Consider the following 14,653-nt stretch of genomic DNA (forward strand, 5'->3'; position numbering starts at 1 on the left):
GAGTGGTTGGTGGACAGACTCTTTAAAGAGCCCGTACCCTCAGCTCCCTGTGCTGGCAGTTCTCTGACATTATCTCCACCGCAATGCAATGGGATCTCCACCTCAGAGAGATTTGCCATTCATCATGAGAGTGTGTCAGACAGAGGAGGGAGGGAGGGAGGGAGGAGGAGAGAGAGGGGGAGAGAGGGGGAGGGAGAGGGGGAGAGAGGGGGAGATAATGAAGTTCCCAATTCTCCCTCTAATCCACACTGTTTTTCAGAGAACTGGAGCTGTTTTCTGGTTTAGAAAGACAGAGGCATGCTTCAGTTATTGTCTAGATAGAAAGTTGTAGTAAATCAGTCTGATTCTGTTCAGCAGCTCTGGGAACAGGAAGGACACAGAGTTGGAAAGAATCCCCGACCTTCTCCAAATATGTAGAAATGCTGCAACAATATAAATATCTCACAGTAGTCCAACAGTTCAATCATATTGTCAGGCTCGTTGGCCCTGCCAATATTGACAGGATGGCCACGCCTGCGTCTCCCGGTGCCTGAGCGTTCGTCCATGACGGTGTGGGACAGAATCAATGCCGATCCAGTCAGTTAAACTCCTCTGACTAAGAATATAAATAGTTAAGTTTTGTGTTGACTTCAGATTTATGACTAAGGCATGTTCGTTTTGGCAGTGTTTTTATTTGAGCCTGTGTAATGGATGAACGGGCCATTTATGCAACCAGAACAAAAAGATCAGTTCAGGCCAGACCTCCAGTTCTCTGGAACATTTGGTTCTCGCCAAGGTTCCTTTTTCTTTTCCTTCCATCCATGTTTTGTTCTTAAGGCAATCATACTGTTCCAGTTGTTTTTTATTTATTCTGAATGTTAAGCTGTCTCTCTCTTCATATCTGTTTTTCTAAAATAGATTGTTGGAAGAATTTAATTTATTATCATTGCTTCATGCTGTACTGTCACTTTAAGGAACTGTTGGCTTCTCATATTATAATCTAGTGTGCTCAAGACTGATGGAGAAGTTACCAGACACATTCACACCCACCTTCTTACTCCATACCCATTCATATACTCACACACGATCACATGATATGTAATCTGATACTTTAGTAAATTAAATAACAGAGCAGAGAAATGGTGCAGCAACTGGGAGTTGATGAGGAAGCTGCCAGCACAGCAAGCTGCACTCTCCCCTTGCAAGTAAAAGATCCAGACGTCTTTTGTGTTGTTACTTTGTCGTCACATATGTTAGAATAAACCTAACATAAATTGGTCCTTCGAGCTGGACGCCAACAAATTAAGCAGAACCTAAGGATCGGGTGAAAACTGTGCACGGCCAGAACCAGGTTCTGGGGAAAGACCTGGGGAGTGAATTCTCACTCAGGCCAGTTCTCCGATACCTGATCCTGGGCTGCTGATTGACGGCATCTGATACCAGAATAAGATCGATGACGAGGGTGAGAAACAACTTTTTATTACCAGCGCGTGGTTGAAAAAACGGGTTGGAGTCAAAATAATCTTAAAGCAGCTCTACTCTCCGGGGGAGAAACATAAGAGACAACCACTCCCTGATGGAGCAGGAGGTGAACCATGGTCTGATGACTTATTAAAACTGTTCACAGTCTGTATTAATGACTCAGGTTTCCATCTGTTTGTGTTTGTGGGAAGGTGAACAGAGGGAAAACCACTGATTCATCCCCAACCCTGTTGTCAGCAGATGCTCCTCTTTGATAGGGGGGGGTACAGCTATTCACCAACCTATTTTACTGATAACTCCTTTCACTCTATTGATATGAAAAGCAAAAAAAAAAAAAAACATGTTCCAGAAAATACTGACGTGTTCCCATTGGACAGTAATGACTGCCAATCACTGAGAGCAGGATGGTCATTGGTTCTCACCCCTACTCTGGCAGATGACATTAACTTCATGGTCGTTTGTCATTCTCCTCACCTGTTGGAGGGTGTGTGTCATGGAGCTACCACTCATTTTAAGCTCTCTTTTAACCTGGACAACGAAAAAACAACAACCTTCGTTCATTGATTTGTTGTGTGTTGTTCCAGTGTCAGGACTAGCGCTGCTCCTGCAGCTCCTGATCTGATCTTCTTGTTCTGGTTGAACAATTGAAGACGAGCTCTTGTGTCTCAGTGGGACCAACCTGGTCAGATAAATAAGACAATGTGAACCTGTGATGGTCTGGAAACCTTTCAGTGGTCTGACCTATTGACAACTGACGACCCAGACTCTGATGAGCTGTGAAGGTGATGCAGTCCGGCTGTACTGAGCTCAGAGAACAGGAGGAGATCTGTGGTGCTTGTCACGGTAGTAGTTTGAATATATACAGTGTACTTTGAAGGTCTGACGAGGCTGCAGCTGCAGCTCTGCAGTGACTGGTCGTTCCTCAGCTCCCTCCCACCGTCTGCCCAGGCTGGTGTTAGGATAATTAGAGACTATAAACCCGTGTGTGTTGCAGTTGTCTCCTCTGTAGATGGAGAGATTGCGATGCGTCTGTCCTGACCTGCCGTCTTTTATCTGATGTCCCCTGGGATTAATTCTCTTCCCCTGTGACCTGTGATGAGATAAAGTGGTAGAAGATGGATGATTATAAAGCCGCCCTGCTCCTTAATACTGCCATTGAATGTAAGGGGATTGAAACTCTACAAACTAAGTGGAGTCTGTATCAGATCTGGGCAACCTAAGGCCCGTGGTCCAGATATGGCCCACTGGGCTTTATAATCTGGCCCGCCCAACACTGGTACAAGGTATGGTAAAGACTGATGACGATCCTTCATGTTTCATGTAATAAAACAGCTGTAATCAACTGTAATTTGTGTTGATGCCACTAGATGGCGGTAGACATCAAATCATCCAAGTGATCTTTGAAAGTTTAGGTTCATTCTTATACATTTTATTTCATCCATTTATCATTCTACATCCAACCAGTACTGAACCGGCCCGACAGTCACATTTTAAACCTCGTTTCGGCCCGTGAGCCACAATGTTAGCCCACCATGATCTATACTAATGTTCACTGGATGGTACAGAGGTTTAATTGCCTTCTTGTGGGTTGAGTAATTAATACTTTTTATTCTAGTCAGAACATGATTCATTAATGGTTGAGAAGGGTGGTGACCTATTGACCTCAGAGTGAGCACCATCTTTTCCTTCCTGAGGTCAAACCGTTCAATAAATGTTAATCCTGTTTCGCCCACAACTTTGTTTGTTGTTTTAAATTGTAGCCCTGTTGGTGACTGGTTCTATATCCAGAACCGTGTTCCTCTGAAGTGTCGCTGCAGCCCTGCTTCACGCCACCGTAGTAAATCTTCCCGTGAATGAAAGCACGCGAGTCGTCGAGCGTCACGTGTGACTGCAGCGCCGTGACCACGTCTGATGGATTGGTTTTCTGTGTTCACTTGGATCGGTTTCTTGGAACTGTTGAATATCAGATGTCATGTCTTTGAACTTTGAACTCATTGGACTCTTCTTTACTGATTCTGACTGTGCCAGTTGGAGTCTGTGTGTGTGTGTGAGAGTGTGTGTGTGTTGAGAAGAAAGCGCTGCAGGGTGAGTGAGAGAGTGGTGCAAATAAAGAGACAGAATGTGAAGTGAGAAACTAATAAAAGAGGAGGAGACAGAGAGGGAGAGCAAATGGGAGCCCGTGTGTGTCACTCTCTCTGGCAGTTATTTGCACAAATAAGTCATAGAACTGGAGTGTGTCGTATGCCGGCAGCTGGAGCTGTGTTGTGACAGGTGTCCTACACTGTGACTGAAACAGGACAATAGGCAGCATCTCATTAGATGCACACCGCCTCCTACAGGTGGAGCCATCTGTCACCTTCAAGCTCTCTGATGGATCACCTGCTCTCACTGCCATCATTACGGTGGTGGCGTTCGCCTTCACCCCTGATGTTAATTTAAGGAAAACGCCGCAGCCGAGGTGAAGTCGGATAAGGCCCGTGGCACAGGACCGATCTAAAGGACAGAACTGATTAGAACTGATCAACTGACGGTCTTCAGTCACTGATATTACAGACATCGTTTCACACTCACGCTGTCAAAGGGTGACAGTTAAACTCTACTATTTTTGTTCGTGTCACTGAACTCAGGAGTTATACCAGGGCTGATACGTGTCAAACGGATAGAAAGATGAGTTGAAGACAGCGGTGAGATCTGCTGTGATGTACGACTGGCAGACATGCTTCTAGATGTAATCCAAGAGATGATGTGCTGGATGTGTCACAGAGGTTTTGCTGTGAGTGACCGGGAAGAACAGGATTAGAAGTGAGCTCATCACAGGGACAGCTGAGGTGAGATAACGAGACAGAGAGACAGAGAGAGAGAGACAGAGAGACTATTCAAAACTTAAAATATAAAAATATTTCCATTTTGTGTAGTATCGAACTATCAAAACACTAATATCATTGTAGTATAATGTTTTATTTGTGTGAACTACTACCAGATCATTTTATTTGTGTTTTTTGTTCATTATTTTATTCCAGACTAAACTGTGTCTCCTGTATCCTGTGGACAGAACCTCTCAGGACCTGAACTGTGTCTGCGAAGATTTATAAACATCCAGCAAACTCCAGATCATTTTTTCAGTCCTTCAGAAAAACCATATTTTATTCCCCAACAAATCTGGTTCATTGTGAGAAGAAGCAGGAATAACAACAAACAGGTAAGAGATTTTCCTGTTCAATTTTTCTGTTTTGGTACACAACAAACAGGTAAGAGATTTTCCTGTTTCCCTACTTTTCTTTGTTTTGGTACCTAAGTTGGTTGGACTTTCTGGTCTGAATTTGTGCTGAAGTTTGTGGGGTTTTTTTTTTTAGAAAAAGGGAAAATCTCCAGCAGCAGTAAACAGAAAAACAAACAACAAAACGTACAAATTATTCCGACCATAGCTTGAATTTTCACATGTTTGTGTGTGGCATGAACATTGGCAGGTGAATTTACAGAAGCGTGTGTGTGTGTGTGTGTGAGCAGTTGGGAGGATGTGTGAAGTGTATGGTTGTGTTTACCACTGAGCAGAAAGCTTTAGTTACTGTCTCCTCAGGCTCGTATTATGCCATCAGGCCTGCTTTTTAAACGCACTTTCTCTACTGACATCACTGTCATTAGCGCCGACAGAGCTTCACTTAGGTGTGTGTGTGTGTGAGTGTGTGTGTGTGTGTGAGAGAGAGAGTGAGAGTGTGTGTTTTCCAGGCAGAGATGAAGTAAAAGACATAATTGTTGTAATTATCTGTGCTGTGCTTCTATGGGAGAAGCTGTGGCCACTGGAAGATCATCCCAGCGTGTAGTAAACACCAGCCTGTTTCATCCACCTCGACTTTGTTGCATTTCAGATCATTCAAAGTCAGACTGCTTCAATCTTCTGTAACTACAACTACAAACAAAAGTCATTGTCTTATAGAAATGAGCAATAACCGTTGCATATCAGTGCCGACTGCAACACAAATTGCCTCCCTCTTTTGCAATCGCTGCAGGTCCCCGCCCCCTACTTTGAGAACCTTTGGCAAACAGTGATAAATAGACATTGACATTTCTTACTCTGAGGTGATGGCTGGAAAAACAGAAAACAATTCATTGACGGTGATCATGTCATGCGACGTCACTGTTCATCTTTTCTCTTTTTCTATTTAAACACAACCGTCAGCTCTTTTATTCCAGCACGTGTTGAAAACATGGACGGCAGCGCGTCTGCGTCGTGCTCAGCTCTGGTACTCCACTCTCCTCCCACAGAACAAAGACTTCCAAATGTTGAGAGTTACTGCCATAAATAGTCCAGCTCCAAATTGTAGGTCAAAAAGGTCACACGTGCCTGCATGAATGATGCAGAAACAGTTTCACCAAACCGACAATAAAAAACCTTCAGCCTCGAATGATTGTTCTGTTTTTTTAACCAGTTTATTTTTTAAATATGCAAATTGACAGTGTAAATGTTTTTAGTGGATCGGAGAAATAAAAATTTAAAACTTCATCATTTTACTCATCATCTCAGTGAAATCCTTCTTGGTATCCATATATCTTCCAGTAACGTCAGTAACTATAGTATAAGGTGTGGTCTGCTACGGATTTGATCTGTTTGATGAATTTGGAAGTAAAAAAATGCATAAAAGACACAAACTCGAAATTCTAAATAAAATGTTATTCCTTAATCATCCCCTAGGGGCGTGTTGTGTTAATCAGAGTAGAAGAAGTTTCAGTAGCAAAAACAAAGTAGCCTTGATGTGACTAACTCCTTGAACATGCTGCTTCAGACACGGACGTCACTCAGTACAAGGTGTGACCTGATTGAATGGTTATCAGATCACGTTCTACTGCCAATAAAAATGGTCAAATAAATGAAATGCAGAACACTGGTGTAATCATGGACCACGGTGCAGGACAAAGTGTTTTCTGCGTCAAGGCTTTTACATTCTTGAATCAATTTTGTTTTTGCGCCTGATTGTTATTTACTTTGGTTCTCTGTCTATGCACGACCATCTGGAAATGATGAATTACTGCAGACTGAACATTTGAGCCCCCGATCCTGCAATGATTGTTGGAATAAAAGACCAAAACTCTGCAAAACGAATCTATCTATCTATCTATCTATCTATCTATCTATCTATCTATCTATCTATCTATCTATCTATCTATCTATCTATCTATCTATCTATCTATCTATCTATCTATCTATCTAATCTATCTAACGCTGATATAACAAAACCAGCAGCTGAAGATATTAATAGTTTTATGTTCTACGTTGATTCAGTGGCGGGCGACAGTACGACACGTCTGTGTTTAATGTCTGTTCCTGGAATCATGGCTGATAAAACACGGATCACTTTGGAGTTGGCCTGCACACGTGCATGCACGGTGCCATGTAATCAGCTGTGACTCGGTGTGATTGTAACTTGGTCGGTTGCACAGCTACATCTGTTAGTGACATAATCGCCTACATGAGTAAATCAGCGGGGCTTTAATGCATGAAGGGTTTGAGGCCATTTGTAAAACTCTCAGTTCTGCGCTCACGGCACCGTCACTTAGTCTTCTCACATCACTCTGGTTGGTTGCAGAAACAGAACGGCCTCTGGGGGAAACCATTTTAGCAGGGCAAGCATGGGCTAAAGCAGTGTTTTTCAACCTTAGGGTCGTGGCCCCACTTGGCATTGTCTGCAATTTAAATGGGTTCACCTGAAATGTCTAGTAATTGATTAAAAGAAAAAAGAAAAAAGACTGCTAAAGTATGTCTAGTAATTGATTAAAAGAAAAAAGACTGCTAAAGTAGTTTTAGCTCTGCATTTGCAACACAGTATCACAAACACGATCCAAAACTAATTCCAGAAAAAAAATGTCTCTTAGGTCACCAGAAATTTGTGATCTCAAAATAGGGGCCACAAGCCAAAAAACGTTGGGAAGTACTGGGCTAAAGTAAAGTAATAATCAAACAATTCTTCAACATATTGTCAATGTTGAGGTTGGATTCACCGAGGGGTAAAAATAGGTTGTTGACTTTGTTGTCGACGTACGCTCCATGCTCTACCACCAAACCCAAGAAAAAAAACCTGTTCCTGAAACTCCCGAAGTCTCAGTTATTCCTGGATGTTGATTGCCAGCAGAGTGAATGCCAATAAGGCTGTTACACAACAACAGCCGGAGGAGGATGTTGGATCAGAACACCGTGTGGCAAACAGCACACACACAATATGTTTCCTCTCATAATAGACGCGACTCTTTGAATCGACACGCTAGTGTCACTGTGCTGAATAAAACGGTTGACGACTAAATATAACTTCAGTCTCTGGAGGATGTTTGACTGCAACTGTAAAAATGTGGCTGTGGACAAAGAAGATGGTTCTGGTCAGAGGTCTGTTCCTTTATCAGTATCTCATGTTCCTAAAGACTAAGATGTTTTTCTTACTGAAGAGTATGAGAGTAAAGCGCTGCTGAACATCTCCATATTTTACCTGTGGGGAAAATACTCCTGAAACCGCCCTGAGAGGAAGTGAAAATGTTGCAGGTTCGACGCTGTGTGGGGACCGTACACGTTTCTTCTTTATGGCTTTAATTGTCTGTTTTTGTTGAATTGTTCTTTTTCGTTGGCGTCCCACAGCCCAGGTGTTAAACCATTTATTCATGAATCAATCTATCAGGACCCACTCCAGTCACGAGCCGCTCATTCTCTTCCCCTCAATTCAAATCAAATCAAACGCTCTTTCCAGCGATGATGGGATTATTGATTGGGCTGCCGTCGCTCTCAGACTCCGGCCGCGTTTTTCCATCAGGCTGCATTTGTGGATGACGGCAAAATTTTAGGAGCACGTACTTTTGCGCCGTGTTAAAGATCAGTCGGTCTTATTAAAACTTTTCTGTTGACGTTGACAATGAGAGTGTTTGTTTGGTACACACCAAACAAACGGCTGTTTGTGATGCTGGTTGACAAACTGGACAGTTGGTGTCGATAAATTGCGAAAAGATGATTTTGTTGTCGGTGTTTAGTTTGTGATGGCGAATGGTCAGAGAGTAGTCGTCGTAGTCTGGAACAAAACTGAGTGTGAGTGTGTGTGTGTGTGTGTGTGTTCCTCTCACATCAAAAAACTTCGTTGACACTAATTAAGCAGAAAAAACAGCCATCTGAATATCTGTAGCTTGTGATAAAACCACAACTTTTTTTTTTATCGAATTAAATTTTATTTTGCAGTAAACATGCAGATGTGTTTGGTCAATATTTACAGGGAAGCTTTCTGTTTCCAGATTTAATATTTGTCCGTCTCTCCGACTCCATCAGACTCATCAAAGAAATGCAAGTTTTAGGTTATTAACTGGTATTTCATGGTTTGACCTCATTTTAACTTCTCTCTAATGAATTCGTTTTTTTTGCTCTTAGTCTTTACTCATTATCTCTTGGAATTCCACATGTGCTGACGAGGTCTGATCATTAACGAAGTGTCAATCCTGGAGTACCATGTAGAAAAAGAAATTCTGTGATGGAAAATAGTTAAATTCTAAACCTAATAAACTGCCATAACAAAGGGCAGAAAGTCTGTGTTGATAAAATATGCTGCGCTCTGGTTTGTCTCAGTTACAGCTCAAAACTCTTGTATAGGTGGGAGTTAGTGAAAACACAGACGAAAGGAGGACGTTTGAGTTTGCAAAAGCAGGAGCAGGACAAGTGGAATTTTTTTTTCTTCCTGGCAAACAGGATGCAGGAGCCTCGGTCCAGCACCAGTCTGTGCTGACAGCCACTGCAGAAACAGCCTGAATTGTCCTCACACATTCACAGACTTAAAAATAAGTAGCTGCCCAATTGTGAAAGGACTGAGTTGCTAAAGTGGAGGGATTCTTTATTTTGGTGTTGTGTTTGTCGTTCTCACAACTTTGGTTTCTTATCATCACATCTGTCACCTGTAAAAATACAATCTGGGTCACCGTACATTGTAACTGCAACCAGGATTAGAAGTGATTAATGGTTTTCTTTGTGAAGTTTGTTGAGTGGTCTCACAGTCCACAGATTTCATCCACAGAATGTCCTACTGGTTCACTGAGGTGCACAGGCAAGTGGTTGCCTTCAAAATAAAAGCCTTGTACTTGTATTTTGTGTACCTATTACAGTATTTGGACTTTCAGAGACCAACATCTGGCCCACAGGCTGTACACTGACCAGGTCTGTTAAAGACAGTGACACTGTATATATATACATATGTATATATATATATATTCTCTTGTATTACATGAACTCTGGTCACTGCTGTTGCAGAGGCTGATCGTCTTGTGAAACCGTGTGTGACTCGTGTTACCCTTAAAGGTTTCAGGGTACCACGCCTCAAACACATATGATGAAGGAGACACTGTTGAAGTGTCAAACGTCTCATCTGTGACTGAGTGACTCATCCCACCAACCGTGGCACCTGGCAGTATCTCGGTCACACCGAGGGATGTTAGAGGGAAAACATGCCCCCACGTAATTCTGACCTACTTACTGCTGAAACCAGATCAGTGCTCTCTGTGAAATCCCTAATCCAGAATAAACGGCCGGACCGTCGCGGTTAAACACGAAGCCCTGACGTCCATTAGGAGGAAGAGAAAACGACCGGCAGGAACATGTCATGTCAAAGTATTTTTGAGACAGACATTGACATCAGCCATGTCTGTGATCAAACATGGCTGATCAAATACTGGTACTATCTACATGTGTATTTATGTATTTATATATATTTATCTGGGTCAGATATTTATAGATTCCAGTAGATGTTCTTCATTTTAAAAAATTATATAAAATAGTATAAAACGTATAATTAGCTGCTGACCTCGTCTGTCAAATGTAACTGAATATAATGAACCAGTGAAGACTTCATAAGACATGGTTGTGCAACATCAAAGAGATATTTTTAGCCTTTTCATAATTGAGGACCAGAGGAAATATTTGTGTGGGTTATTTTGTGTCAAAACTAAAGGAGTTTAAACTGTTGGTCTGCTGGGACCTTCAAACAGAAGGTCTAATAATAATCATCACTGGGAAGAACAATACCATAATCAGAGAGTTACATGAGTGGCATGTGAGAAGAAAACGTGTTTTTTTTTGTTTGTTTTTTTATGTTCTTCCATTTGGTGTTAGCTCCTCGGTGGACAGACACCTGAAGCTGAAACCTCTTGGTTGTTGTCGCTGTAGCTGAACGGCTGTGAACCATGTGAGAAGGAAGACCGTGCTGAAGGTCCTGCATGTAGTGACTGAGTCAGAGGGTGCTGTGGGAACCTGTGGTGTTTTGAGTGGTTGAGTGAATATTATGTATTTATTTTTTCCACCTTGATCCCATCTGTTCAGCCATTTGCAGGCGATCGTCCAGTGAGACATAATATATTCCACTGAGACACAGATGGTACTTGTCTTTTCTCACCTCCTTTACAGTATGTTAACAATGACCTTCGTGGGCAGTGCCGCACTGACGGTCAACCTAACGGACGTTCTTGGATCTGTTTGTTCTCCGTCGGTGTCACTCTCCGACTGCAACAAGAAAATGTTCTACTAAAAAGTTTAGATCAACCACTGTTTTTAGAACGTGGAGTTATTTCTGGGCCAGTGTGTGTGCGTGTGTGTGTGTGTGCGCGTGTGTGTGCGATGGACTCAATTAAGCTGTGTGCCAGCGCGCACCTACACACAAACACTACGGTGGAGATAAAAGTAGAGCAAGAAATGAGGAGCAGCCGTGTCGTCTGAGACCTAGCCTGGTGTTATTTTAGAACAGTGAAACATGTCAGGGTTAAAGTACGGAGCCAGGCCCAGAATCAGAGCGACTGTTCAGACTCAGTTTGATGAATATGACACCGAGATGAAAGGTCACTTTAAAAACAACCAAAGTTGAGCAGGAAAAGTTGCCGATGCAGTGTTTCTGCAACAGTTTCTGGGTTGTTGGGTTTAATGGATTCATAACTGAGCGCCATGGACTCGGAACAGGAACAGAAACAGGAACAGGAACAGGAACAGGAACAGCCTGGGTTTAATTTACCAGATGTGATGCAGAACAAGGGTCTGGATCTGCTGTGTTTGATGTCCTGGATCAGGCAATAGACCTAATATGTATTGATATATATAAGTACATAGATACATGTGTATATGTACTGTATGGTTTATGTATTTATATGTATGTATATATTTAACTTATGTTTATGTAGGACATATTGAAACGTGAATATTTAGTTTTGAAGGAGACAGATCTGGCCTGACGTTTCTGTCAGTGTCTTGTTTCTCCTACGTCGTCCCTGTGTTCAGTTTCATTCAGGTTTAAAAATACGCAGTTTTGGGATGTAAATTGATCAAACTTATTCATTTCCTTTTTTTAAGAAAAAGCCTGAAGGCAATGAAAAAAAACGAGTGCAGGAAAGAGCATGTTCCTTATGAACCTATAGGGAGGAGGAAACCTTGACGCGGAGAAGCGTGCGCTAATTAGACACGTCTTATATACAAGTCTTCTTGACGGTTTTTTTGGGGGTTGGCTAGAAGCGGGAATTGCGAAAGTGTGTGTGTGTGTGTGGAACAGTGAGAGTGTGGCAGTGATTATTAACACTGCAGTCAGAGGTGTAAGAAATACTTCAGGGAGAGAAGGAGCCAGAACAGAACTAAGAACCAAAGATCTGTGATTCCACAAAACTCCACTGTTTGAAACAATCAAGAACGGAGTCAAACCTGTGGCTGCTGCTGCATCAGTTGATAAAATCTGTGCTCAGGAGGAGTTTTTTTTTGTCACAATTCTGTAGTGAACAAAAAAAAGTTGTACTGCATCAAAATACTTAGTTATACATAAGTTCTTCTCAGACGTAGTCTTTCTACCTCCAGAAGGATATTCACACACCAGTTCCTGTTGCATATATGAAAAGACTCAGGTATAAAGTGAGAAACAATGAGACAGAATCTAAAAGAAGAATTTTCTTTCTTTCTTTCTCAAACCATTTGTCTCGCCCTCTGGGACGATGGCACTTTGCTTTCGTTCCTTCTGTCCAACATTTTCCATCCTTCTGCTCGGTGACGAGATTCTTTAAACTGAAGCCTCGACCAAAATACACTCACATCCATGTACTCTACACATGTACTGTACGGTACACATGTACTGTACTGTACACATGTACTGTACTGTACACATGTACTGTACTCTACACATGTACTGTACTGTACACAGTCATTTACACTTGATGGTAGGAGCAGGATTTTTTTAAATCTCTGCCACAAGAAAAAATACTGCCTGATTTTACTGAGGTAAAACTAAAGCACATTTCTTCTCTTATAAAATTGATCACCGTCACCTTTGTGACAGCGTTTGATGCAATATGGCAGTAAGACTATTATGGCTTTGTACCTTGGAACACAAGCCAACTTTTTTTTTAAATATATATTTTTTAAAAAACAAATCCATAAATCCAGAGCCCTGCGTAGTAACATTTCCCTCGGTGCTCGTTTGTCATCTTCAAAAGCAGTTAAATAGATAAAAAGAAAGTGAGCGAAACACGGATGCGTCTCAGATAAGGAGTCGCAACAGTGGCCTCGATGTAAAACTTTATCTGGAGGACGTCAAATGTGCAAATCACAAACATTACGAGCTAATGATCAGAGCCGTGAAACGTAGCGCCACGATTAAAACAATTCCCTTTCCTCCTGCGTTTGTTTTTCTCGGGCCAAACTACGGCGCACGTATCAAGGGAGGTGTCAAATAAATCACTGACTTGTGCGCGCGCAATTAGACACTCCGAAGCTACCAACGTAATTAAATACGGTGGGAGATCATAAACGGCTGAATGAAAAGTTTAATGAGCTCCGTGGGGGGAGGCTGTGCGTGGGGGCTGCGGCGCCAAACTACAGAATTAAAACAAGAAGAGTTAGAAAGAATTTTTAAAAAAAAAATCACTTCCAGACAAGAAAGATCAAACCCGGGAGGTGATTCGCTGACGAGAGCGTCACGAGGCCCAGCAGACCTTTGACTGACAGGTGACGGCAGCAGCACAACACCACAGGTTTAATTGCTGTCAGCGATGGAAAAATAAGTGGCTTCACTGGGTTTAGTGACATCAGGCAGTTAGACTGTGTCAAACACAACTGCTGTGACAGATTACACTTCCTGCAGGGACCGACTGTACAGTCGCAATTTTACGCATCGACAAACAATCAGCACGTCTGATGTTTTATTTTTCTCTAAAATAATTAGCTTCACTTCTTGCTCAGATAAACACATTTTATTTATTTATTTATTTTTACACATTTGAAGTCATTCATTAGCCAAAGGAAGGTGTAGGAATGAGTAGTGCTTACCCTTCAGAGATCCCTGAATGAGTGTGTAGACAGCTTTGAACGATTCTGGCTCCTGACGTGACACAGTGGCCCCAGCGTCTCCCACGGTGACACAGGTGACTAAGACAGCAGTGATGCAGCCACAGTCTCAGACCATAGACCTCAGACCTCAGATGGACCTCAGACCTCAGACCTCAGACCATAGACCATAGACCTCAGATGGACCTCAGACCTCAGACCATAGACCATAGACCTCAGACCTCAGACCATAGACCATAGACCATAGACCTCAGACCATAGACCATAGACCTCAGACCATAGACCATAGACCTCAGATGGACCTCAGACCTCAGATGGACCTCAGACCTCAGATGGACCTCAGACCTCAGATGGACCTCAGACCTCAGACCATAGACCTCAGATGGACCTCAGACCTCAGATGGACCTCATCTGGGTCCGGTTCCAGTTGATCGCTGCAATCTTTCACGGATTACCCTTCACGACAAATATGGCCATTTTAAGGATGTTAATTGGGTCAGCAGCAATAAGACTTCCCAGTGTGAAGGTCACACCCTTCACACCGGGGGCCGGTGCAGGAGGGACGTCAGGGGAGAGGGCAGGGAGAAGAGGAGACGGGAGTTGAAGCTAAACCTTTATTCACCTGCACGTGTTTGCTCCACTGCACCAAAGGTTGACAAGAACAATAAAAACAACATTACAACAACTACTGTTGATAAACATCAACACATATATTTCTTATTTTAGGAATATTATGATTCTCACATAATGAATAAAATGTTCCATAAAGATACATTTTTATTCTATTTAAATACACATTTCCAGTTATGGTTTGTAGTAGTACTGTATTAGATACTGTAGTAGTACTGTAATAGATACTGTAGTAGTACTGTA

At 42.3% G+C, this 14,653-nt stretch overlaps 1 protein-coding gene across 3 annotated transcripts in view; it reads left to right on the plus strand.

Annotated features, from left to right (window-relative positions):
• Positions 1 to 14,653, plus strand: part of elfn2b (extracellular leucine-rich repeat and fibronectin type III domain containing 2b) — a 42,667-nt gene that overhangs the window by 10,194 nt on the left and 17,820 nt on the right. For 2 of the 3 annotated variants that reach the window (XM_025064706.1, XM_025064705.1), the window contains exon 2: positions 4,482 to 4,660. The gene's annotated coding sequence lies outside the window, so the exon portion shown is untranslated. Of the gene's footprint in view, positions 1 to 4,014; positions 4,661 to 14,653 lie in introns of those variants that run through there. The other variant, XM_008329678.3, reaches the window with a different exon arrangement.

Source organism: Cynoglossus semilaevis, chromosome 17 (genome assembly GCF_000523025.1).
Source record: "Cynoglossus semilaevis isolate Cse_v1.0 chromosome 17, Cse_v1.0, whole genome shotgun sequence".
In the NCBI taxonomy this organism is placed as follows: Eukaryota; Metazoa; Chordata; class Actinopteri; order Pleuronectiformes; family Cynoglossidae; genus Cynoglossus; species Cynoglossus semilaevis.